This window comes from Pinus tabuliformis, chromosome 1_2 (genome assembly GCF_031772625.1).
Source record: "Pinus tabuliformis cultivar Carrire ecotype Pingquan chromosome 1_2, CPIR1, whole genome shotgun sequence".
In the NCBI taxonomy this organism is placed as follows: domain Eukaryota; kingdom Viridiplantae; phylum Streptophyta; class Pinopsida; order Pinales; family Pinaceae; genus Pinus; species Pinus tabuliformis.
Window position 1 is genome coordinate 294,326,455 of NC_142298.1, and position 11,411 is coordinate 294,337,865.

An 11,411-nucleotide genomic window follows, 5' to 3' on the forward strand; every position below is an offset into this window, starting at 1 on the left:
ATATCAAGAGTAGGAGTCTTTGTCTACTGCTGCAAAAAGTCAACAACAAAAGTGGCAAGCACACTTCAGGTACGCATTGTAATTTTTAATTTTATTTATTCATTATTATGCACTTACATGTGTTTTGCAGGCAGTGGTAAGTTGAAGGGTAGTTTTTGTTTTGTTTTGGGATTGGTTTCGCCGGGCAAATTTTGCATGAAGGTAGAAGAAGATTCAGGTACATCCAGGAATAATTCAAGAGCAGAAGTATCAAATCAAAGGAAAAATTGCAATAGGACATCCTTGAAGACATTACAACCATTCAGATATTGTGAAGTATTGTGAAGGCAAAGGGTCATTCTTGTAAAGTTGTAAAAGAGTCATTTATAAAAGAGTCATCATTGTAAAAGAGTCATTTGTAAAAGAATCATCATTGTAAAATTGTAAAAGTGTCATTTGTAAAAGAGTCATCATTGTAAAGATTGTAAAAGAGTCAATTGTGAAAGAGTCATTCTGCCTAGAGCAGCGTTGGAGGTATAGGAGTCACTGTTGGGATGATGTCATGGTTGGGTTACAGGTCATAGAGTGATTGGGTGTTCATTCAAAATCATTGTAAATCATATTATATCGTGGATCGTTGTCCTTGGTATGGGAATCCACACTCTTGTCTCATTTTATAGGGTGGAAGGGAGGTGCTAGGCTGGTGCATGAAGTAGCCTACAGGTTGAAGCCTGTGAACACTTCAGGGTGGTAGGTTGGTCTAGGATGTTGGGGCATCCATTCAGTTGACTACTGAAGAAACCAGGGCGTTGGGGCATCCTTCCAGTGGGAGCTGGAGAAGAATTCTTTTCTAGAATTCTAGGAAGTTGTTGCTTTCATTTCAGTTGGGGCTAAAAATTAAAGAATTTATTAGAAAAGTGTTCAGTGGTTTTTTACCCAAAGGGTGTTTTCCACCTAAAATCCTTGTGTCTACCGTGTTCTTTTATTTACTGTTATTACAGCATGAACATTAATAACAATTGAAGATTAACTAATGCTCTGAAAACATTTAAAAGTTCTAATTGCTAAGGAATACTGATTGACCCCCCCTCTCAGTATTTTCGGCAATTGCATGACACATTAGGAGAATGAGGAGACAAGAAAACAAGTGCAAGATCTTTTGGATAAATGACTGATCAGAGAGAGTCTTAGTCCATGTGTTGTACCCACGATGTTGACTCCAAAGAAGGATGGTGGATGGCACATGTGTACAAACTCGAGAGCCTTGAACAAAATTACAATCAGGTATCGCTTTCCCCTACCACATATTGATGATTTATTAGATTATGTGAGTGGTGTCACTTGGTTTTATAAAGTTGATTTAAAGAGTGGATACCATCAAATTAGAATCAGAGTGGTAGAAGAGTAGAAGACTGCATTTAAGACTAGTGAGGGTTTGTATGAATGGATGGTCATGCCATTTGGAATGTCTAATGCACCGAGTACATTCGTGAGGTTGATGGATGAAGTACTAAAGGAGTACACAGGAAATTTTTTGATTGTTTACCTGGATGACATTTTAGTGTATAGTTAGTGAAAGGAGGAGCATTTGAGGCATTTGCGGTATGTATTAGAAAAGTTACAGCAAGATAAGTTTCTTGTAAATTTGAAAAAATGTTCCTTTTTGAAGTTAGAGCTAGTATATTTAGGATTTATGATCTCCAGAGAAGGATTGGAGATGGATCCTGTCAGGCTAGGCAGTAACTCCTCAAAGAAAAATTGATTCGTATATCATATTCCTTCAGGTGGTCTTTATTATATACATGAGGGACAGACTGTTCACTTCATCTCCCAATGACTATTCATATTACTTATTATTTATTTACATTATATTCACCCAATCCTGATGATTAGGTGTCAACATTCCCCCCTTAATCTGAAGGGATGTTGGTGAGTCCAAGCATCATTCTGAATCGTTCAAGCTTTTCTCTTCCAAGTTCCTTGGTAAAGATGTCGGAAATTTGCTCATTAGTGGAACAATGACGGAGATGGATTGTTTTGGCCTCAACATGATGTCGAATCAGATGATATTTGGTATTGATGTGCTTCGTTCGATCATGGAACTTTGGGTTCTTGGCAAACTTTATTGCAGAGGTATTGTCAATCATGAGTGGAGTTGATTGTACTTGTTTTACCTGCAAATCTTCAAGAATTTTCCTGAGCCACACAATTTCTTTTGTTGCTTCAGCTGCTGCCACATATTCTACTTCTGTTGTGGAATCTGTTGGAACTGATTGTTTGCATGATCTCTAGGAGACAGCTCCTGATCCAAGACTCATAGCATATCCTTAAGTAGATACCACAGTTTCTTTGTCTCCATCGAAGTCTGAATCATAGTATCCAATCAAGCTGAAGTCGTCCACCTGTGTATACTTGATTACAAAGTCTTGAGTTCCCTTCAAGTACCTTAGAACTCTTTTGCAGTAGACAAATTTCCCTCACAAGTCTTTTGCATAAACCTGGAGAGGATTCCAACAGCAAACGAAATGTCTGGTCTGGTTGACACTTCCTACAAGCTGTCTATACTTTGTTGCATCCTCAAATTCTTTTCCTTCAATAGATGTGAGCTTTAAGTTTTGTTCCATTAGAGTAGTAAGAGGATTGCATTCTGTCATGCCAAACCTATTCAACAGATCTCCAATATTTCTTTTGAGAAAGAAATATGGACTTCGGATGTTGGGTTACTTCAATACCAAGATAATAATGAACATAGCCCAAATCAGTCATTTCAAAACTTTTCCCCAATTCCTTCTTTATGGATGCAATGTAGCTTTCATTGTTCCCTGTCATCAAAAGATCATCTACATATACCACAAGATATACAATTGTTTTTCCAACTTTATTGACAAATAAAGTTGCATCATCAAGATCATAATGTTTGAAATTGAGTTTCAGAAGATGCTCAGTTAGTTTTTCATACCAGGCTCGCGGTGCTTGTTTGAGGCCATACAAGGAATTCACAAGTTTGCATACTTTATGTTCATGTCTTTTCACAGCAAATCCTTCAGGCTGGGACATAAAAATATTCTCTTTTAGATCTCCATTCAAGAAAGCAATTTTTACATCCATTTAATGGACCTTCCAACCGTTCTAAGCTGCTAGGGCAAAGAGTGTCCGGATGGTAGCCCATTTTGCTATGGGGGAAAAAGTCTCCTCATAATCGACCCCTTCCTTCTATGCAAAACCTTTTGCCACAAGCCTAGCCTTGTTCTTGTCAAGTGAGCCATCAACTTTATACTTGTTCTTGTAGACCCACTTGTAGCCAATTGGTTTGATTCCTAATGGAGGATCAACCAGCTTCCAAGTGCCATTCTTTATGAGGGCATCATACCCTTTTGCATCACTTCTTTCCATTCATCGTGATAAGCAGCTTCTTTGAAGGAATTTGGTTCAAAATCTATAGACGAGTTCAATTCACAATCATAAGAAACATCCATATCAACAGGTGAATTAGAGTCATCTACATCACCTCCATTTTTCCGGTTTGAATTTCTAGTTCCTGTCTTTCCAACCTCATCAGGATGAACACTTTCAAGTGTCTTTGTCAGCCACTTTGGGGGACCTTTCTCAGATGGTCCAGGCTGCTCCGCTAATTGAGTTGGAACTGAATCAAGGTTGAGTCTCCCAATTTTGTCAATCACATCACTTAAAGCATCATCTGTTTTTGGAGTTTCATCTAGGGGAGAGTGTTCTTCAGAAGAAGATTCCACATGTTGATCTAGTATAGGAATCCCCCTTCAAGATGTGGAATCTGATTATCAAATTCTTGAAATGATTTTGCTTTTTTGAATCTATCTAAGCGATCAAGTTGTCGCTCCACAACATTGTCAGTTTTGGATGATTCAAGAAAAATTACATCTCTAGAAACAACAAACTTTTTATTTACTTCATCATAGAGACGATATGCTTTGGAGGTGTTTGAATACCCTAGGAAGATACATTTATGACTTCTAGCACCAAGTTTGTTTCTATGTACCTTTGGTATCAAGGCATAACAGGTGGAACCAAAGACCCTAAGATGCTTTACCAAAGGAACATGTCCATACCACATTTCATATGGAGTCTTGTTTCTAATAGCATTAGATGGACATCTATTCTTTATATATGCAGCACATAGAATAGCATCAGCCCAAAACATTATCTTTACATTTTTGAAGAAGAGCATGGATCGTACCATATTTAAGATTTTGTTATTCATTCTTTCAGGTACACCATTCTGTTGGGGATTATAAGGCATGGTTGTTTGATTTTTGATCCCATGTTGGCGAAGATAGTTTTCAAATTCATTTGGTGTGTATTCTTTTCCATTATCAATGTGAATAGACCCAACATGAGATTGTGCATCATTTTCAATCCATTTATGAAAGTTCTTGAATGTTTGAAAAGCATCAGATTTGTCTTCAATAAATAAACCCAACACATTCTAGTGTAGTCATCAATAAATGTCATCATATATTTGTTTCCATTTGCAGAAGGAACAGGCATAGGACCACATAAATCTGAATGAACGAGTTCAAGTTTTCTATGTGCTCTTGAATGTGAATCATGAAAAGACTGTTTCCTATGCTTTCCTAGAATGCAAGCATCACATTGCTTAAATTTCTTAGGAATTGTAGGCAATCCAGCAACAACATTTTTCCTCAACAAGCGGAGGTTGTCATAGTTAAAATTTCCAAGTCTAGCATGCCATAATAAACTTGATGGAAGTGTACCTTCTTCATGATGAGAATTGTATGAGAAATGTTGTGCACGAGCAGAGGTACCTTGCAGCTTGAGAAGCCTTTCTTCTTCTACTTGCTTCATGACAAGTGAGTGGTCAGATTCTTTTCTTACCTCAAGCTTGCCATCAAACATATGAATGGAGTGACCTTGCTGGCGGATGTGAACCAAGGACAACAAGTTTCTCTTGAGTTGTGGGAGATATAGAACATGATACAGAAGAAAGTCTAGAAGACCAAGCAGTTTAAGCCTGATTGTGCCAAGCCCTGATGGCTTGATTTTTGATTTGTCTGCAAAGTATATTGCTCCATCAACATTGTCAGTAAATTCTTCAAAAAAATCTTTTCTATGAGTCATGTGGCAGGTTGCTCTTGAATCAAGCAACCAATCATTTTACCAAGAAACAAGTGAAGAATTAAATAAATCTTCATTTACTCCAATATTACATTGTGCCACAACATAGTGAGAAGATTCAGGTGCTTTACCTTTGTCTGTATCATCAGTTTTACCTTTCTGTTGGTTTCTTTGCTGTTCAATTTTGTCCCATGGTAACTTGCATGTAGAGGCATCATGTGATCCATTTCTTTTGCAACATATGCAGTGCAGATTTGCCTTTTCTCCTTGAGAGTGTCTGCCCCCCCCCCCCACCTCTGAAATATCTTCCTCTTCCTCTTTGACCACCTCTTCCTCTTGAAGAATCTTAAGCAGGATGCTTTTCTTTATGAGCAAGGCACACAACCTCTTCAGAAGATTCAGGGGCTGTCTTCTTTCCAAAAGCTTTCTCTCTTTCAGCAAACTTTTTCACAAGAGAGTCAAAGGTGATATCTTTGAGATTTCCATTTGCTTGTAATGACTCTAGATAATTGGAGTAAGTAGGATAAAGTGCCTTGAGAAAAGTGATAAGAGGAACATCCAATTCAACCTTAGTGGATTTGATATCATGCATTATAGACTTTACTTCAGATGCAAAAGCAAGAGGATCATTATTTTGCAGTTCAAGAGTGAAGAGTTTAATCATGAGTTGAACAACTTCAAGTGCAAAATGTGAGTCATAGAGTTCTTTCAGCTTTTGTAAGGCTTCAAAAGCAGTTGAAAATGGCGAAATATGTGGACTCACCTCTTCATTTATAGATGTTTTGATTAATGCATAAGCTTTGTTGTTCTTGTTTTCCCAAATGACGAGCTCTTTGTCTAAGGTAGGCTATTCTGGTTCTTTGTCTCCATCTCCAACACACACTCCTTTCCACAACTCATTGAAAATGAGCGTGTGTTTTATCATCCAGGACCACTTAGGATAGTTCTCTTTGCTAGTGAGAACTATTCCCACGATGGATATGATTGAATGCATAGTATAACAAAAAAACTTCTGCTGCAAAACTTTTACTCTTAATGGGAAAAATAATTCTAATATGATGGGACAACAAATTCAAATGTCAATTGGCATTCATCTAGATAGTGTTAAAATATAGAATATATATGGGCGAGGCAGCCTAAATATATGGTGAATGACTGTGTATATATATGGTAGCCTAAATATACCAGCCTAAATATATACAAAAAAAAATGTACAATGTTGGACACAAAGTTTACAACGCATACAACAGAGGTATATATCAACCCAATTGTTGCAACGGTCAGCGCTAGACACAAAACTTTACAACGCATATATCAGCGTTCCAACCATACAGCGTTGTAATACGTAGCGTTTTAAAAACTCTATGGCATTCAACGATTTTTATATGCCAAAAAAAACTTCAAACCACCATGAAAAGCCAAAGAGTTACAGCTCATCCATCAATCATAGTAGACAACATGAGTTGATACTAAATAAGCACTGCCTTCAATATGCTTGATTCTATCCTAAGCTACCTCGATTGGTAAGGAGTAAAGTATTTTGCATGTGCATTTGCTGCAGACAATAGCTCCGTAGGAACATTAATCTTTGCTACATTCATATCTCACCCTCACAGTCAGGCATCAACACATATGCCAACACCAATCTGCAACACCAATTTTCTTCAACGGAGCAGCCTTCAATTTTCTCCAACAGACCAGCATTCAAGATGCAAGACCAACGTAGTTCACTCCTGGGTGGAGGCACCGATGCAGCCCTTCAAAAAATTTTGACGCACAACAGCGTTAATATGAGACCAGCATGAAAATACACAGTTGATTCACGCACGCAGATCCCAGCAATGGAACCTGATTCACGCACGCAGATCCCGACAATGGTTCTGGTTTTGTTCAACGGATGGTTCTATGTTAACTACAAAGTGGCAGCGACTGTGGAGGGGACAGAGAGTGCAGTAGACAGTGGATAGAGAGTGCAGTAGGTAGACTCCACAGGGGCAGAGGACAAAGAGCACAATAGGTAGAAGGGAGTTACAACTAATTTGGGAGTTGGCTCTTATACCATGTCAGGCTAGGAAGTAACTCCTCAAAGAAAAATTGATTCATATATCATATTCTTTCAGGTGGTCTTTATTATATACATGAGGGAGAGACTATTCACTTCATCTCCCGATGACTGTTCATATTACTTATTATTTATTTACATTAATTCACCCAATCCTGATGATTAAGTGTCAACAGATCCAAGGAAGGTGAAAGCTATCCTTTAATGGCGCTCTCCTAAAAGTGTGTTTGAAGTTAGAAGTTTTCATAGTTTGGCTAGTTTTTATAGGAAGTTTATTAGAAATTTTAGCAAGATGAGTGCACCAATTGTAGATATAGTTAAGAAGAATCAACAACCATTTCAAGTGGACCGATGAAGATGAAAAAGGGTTCCAAATGTTAAAGAGGAATATTACAGAGTAGCTAGTGCTTTCTCTTCCATATTGTAACAAGCACTTTCAAGTGAAGATTGATGCCAGTAATGATGCAACTGGAGTAGTGCTCATCCAGGAGGAAAAACCCATAGCCTATTATAGTGAGAAGTTTAATGAGTCTAGAAGAAAGTACACAACCTATGAAGAAGAGTTCTATGTAGCAGGCTCTTAATAAATGGACGGATTACTCTTTGTCCAGAGAAATTATTTTATACACTGATAATCTACTCTCCAATATATTATGCAGCATCCAAAGTTGAACCAAAAACATATTAAGTGGGTTGATTACTTGTAGATTTTTACATTTGTTTTGAAGCACATCAGTTGTCAATCTAATAAAATTGCAGATGCTTTGAGCAGGATATAACTTTTATTGCAGGAAATTCAAATTAAGTCTTGGGATTTGATTTTATGAAGGAGTTGTATGAGGAAGATGCAGACTTAAAGGAGGCCTTTGAAGCTTGTAAAAATACAACTTCCCAAGATAGGAGTCCATGGCCTAATTACATGATTCAAGATGGATTTATTTTCAAGAAAAACCAGTTGTGCATTCTGAATTTTTCTATGAGGGAGAACATGATCAAAGAAAAACATAGTGGAGGCCTTGGAGGACATTTTTGACAGGTATGACAGCCCCACTTGAGGATCCCATGTGAATGGAATTGTAAATATTGTACGATGAATTGAAGTCAAAATGGGGACTAAGTCAAGGATACAGATTTCATAGCTAGGAAGGGAGTCACTTGTTTGGAATGTCTTGCTTTCTTGTGAAAGAAAGAAAACCTAAAAATGAAGTACAACCATTACAGACTCGCAGGTGCTAGAATTGAAGAAAATAACTCTTGAAATTAAATGAGCAGAACAAGAGGTATGCAGGGCCATATTGCTTGGGAAGCAACCACAAGAAATAAAAGGACGTGAATTTGTGAAAGGGGACGATGCATTGTAGGCCAGGGAGGACACAAAATTAATGATGGATGAGGAAGAAATCAAGAAAAGGTTGAACACGCGCGCGCGTGCAAGAGAGAGAGAGAGAGAGAGAGAGAGGGAGAGAGAGAGGAGGAGGAAAAGAGAGATAGGAATACAGGAAAATGAGAAGAGAATGAGAAGCAATGTGGAGTGGAGGAGAAATTTGACAGGCTCTTAATCCCTGGAGGTTGTGGGTTGAGTTGCTAGTCTCTGGAGCCCTATAATATCTTGGGGTCCTTGGAGGCTATGGTTTGAGATAAAATCCCTGGATTCCTATAACATCTTGGGTCCTTAGAGGTTGTGGGTTGAGACAAAGGTATTTGGAGCCCTATAACAGCTTGAGTCCCTGGAAGTTGTTGATCTGAAATGGAGCATATTAGTAATGTTGTGTTAATTCCCCATTCAGAATAAACCCAAGATTCTTATCATTTGTTTATTAAGTGCTTAAGGATTAACTATTTTTGCTTAACTAACTGATTCCCATGAGAGTTTCTTATGTAAATGTTATAAACAATTTAACATAAAACATATTTTGAACAACAACAAAATAATAGCAAAGAACATCAAAATACAACACACAACACAAAGATTTGATGAGGAGTTCACCCCTCCTGGGCTATGTCTCCTTGGTCCAGCTTCCAATGCTTAGGCCTCTCTATTATGCTCAAAATTACAACAAAAGTGTGTTTACAATGCTCAAATTCTCTGAAACTTGTCTCCATGAGTTCAAAATACTCAAAAAATGGCTATCTAGCCTCTTTGTGCATCCAATTTGGTGAAAAACTGAAGAAGTTATGACTTCTCCTAGTTTTCCCACTATTTGTTCCAAAAATTGCTCCAAAACCGGCATCATCCTACAAGTTAGCCCCAAAATCTGCTAACTGGGTGAATATTTCACCACATGGTGGGCCATAACCTGTCAATTGTATCGCAAATCACAATCAAGATCCTTTTCACATTTCGCAATCAGCGGTTATTCGACGGTAACAAACTGTGGGACCTGCCTTCGTTGCGTTTACGATATCACAATCGCAACTTAAACCTATCGAGGCCGATTCTTAATGTTGTTGCAATTTTCGATGTGTGATTGCATCGCATTGTAGTACCTTCTGTGGCCGATTTCCGTAATTTTCCTCCCTTTGTCGATTACGATTGCAATTTTTGATTGCCTTATCGCATCACAACCCTGGTTGTTCTGGGGCCGATTTAAAACACCTTATCACCTGCGACTGCGATTTGTGATATGCAAGGGCCAATGGAGGCCTGCCACTTGGCGCCTCGTCATTGACTGAAGGGATTTTCTACGTCATCCAATCCTGCCATGTAGACAAGTCAAACTTGAACTTTGACTTACTCTAACTTTTGCATACAAGCTCGGATTCGAGTGTTGTTCACACCATTGGATTCAGAATGACAAGTTCTTCAATCTGAAGCTAAGATTAACAAAATTTTGACACTTTGACTTTTGAGCATAATTTTGAGCACTTGATCACTCCTCCCCACTAGAAGTCTTTTGGACCCCAAAAGATTATATTCACTTATTGAACAGACAAGGGTAATGTTCCCTCACCTTCCCCTCTTCAATCCATTTGGCCTTTGATGGATTTGTACCTTTGAGACCCACTCTAAGATAATCAACATTTCCCCTCTTTGATGACCTCGTCCTTCTGTCAAGTATGGTGTCTTGTTGAAGCTCATCAAGAAATTCTGGAGAAAATTCTTCAATTGATGGAATCTGTACACTTTCTCCTTGATCTTCAATTAAAATAGGCTCATACAATCTCAAATTATCAACATTAACAACAGAATAAATTTGCATATATGAAGGCAAATCAAGCTTGAAAGCATTATTACCAATATTTTCCAGAATTTGAAATGGACCATAACGGATTGGTTTAAGATTTTTACCTTCACCTTGAAGCCTTTCCTTTCTAATGTAAAGACAAACTTCATCACCTACTTGAAATTAATCATCCACATTGTGCTTATCATGCCTTGCCTTATACTTGCCTCGACTCTTTTGTAGTTGTTCTTGAACTGTTTGGTGAATCAAATTAATTTTCTCAATGAATTTCTTTGCTCTGTCTATGTCGCTATGTCCATCTACAACTACATATTTCTCAAAGATGAAATCCAAAGGCGATTTAGGAAACTAACCAAGACATGCCTCAAAAGGCGAAGTTAGAGTAGAAGAGTGTTTTTTTGGCTGTAAGCATGTTGACTATAATGCAACTGTTCATCCCACAACTTAGGATGTTTGCTGCAATATCCTCTTAGCAAATGAATAATTGTCTTGTTAACCACTTCAGTTTGACCATCTGTTTACAGATGGAAGGCTGTACTTTTCTTCAACTTGGTGTCCATCAAGTTCCATAAATTTAACCAAAAATTCCCAACAAATCGGGAATCACGATCACTTACAATAGAAGTAGGTAATCCAAAATTAACCCATACATTTTGAAAGAAAAGTTGAGTTGTTTGTTTAGCTGTAATTTGTTTTTTACAAGGCATTAATATGCACATCTTGTTGAACCTATCCACAACTATGTACAAATAATCATGACCTTTTCTTGATAAAGGAAGACCTCCTACAAAATCCATAGAAACACTCTCCCATGGACGTGAAGGCACTGGAAGTGGTGTGTACAATCCTAGTTTCCTATTACAAGGCTTACTGACTACACACAATGAACAACCTCTAATAAAATGTGACACGCTTTCAAGCATGCAAGGCTAATAAAAATACCTCTAAAGATTTTCCATTGTTTTACTTACACCTAAATGTCCAGCAATAAGAGAAGTGTGCGCTTCTCTTGTGACATTTACTCTCTCTCCCTGTGGAACACAAATTTTTCCCAAATGACACAACAGATTATC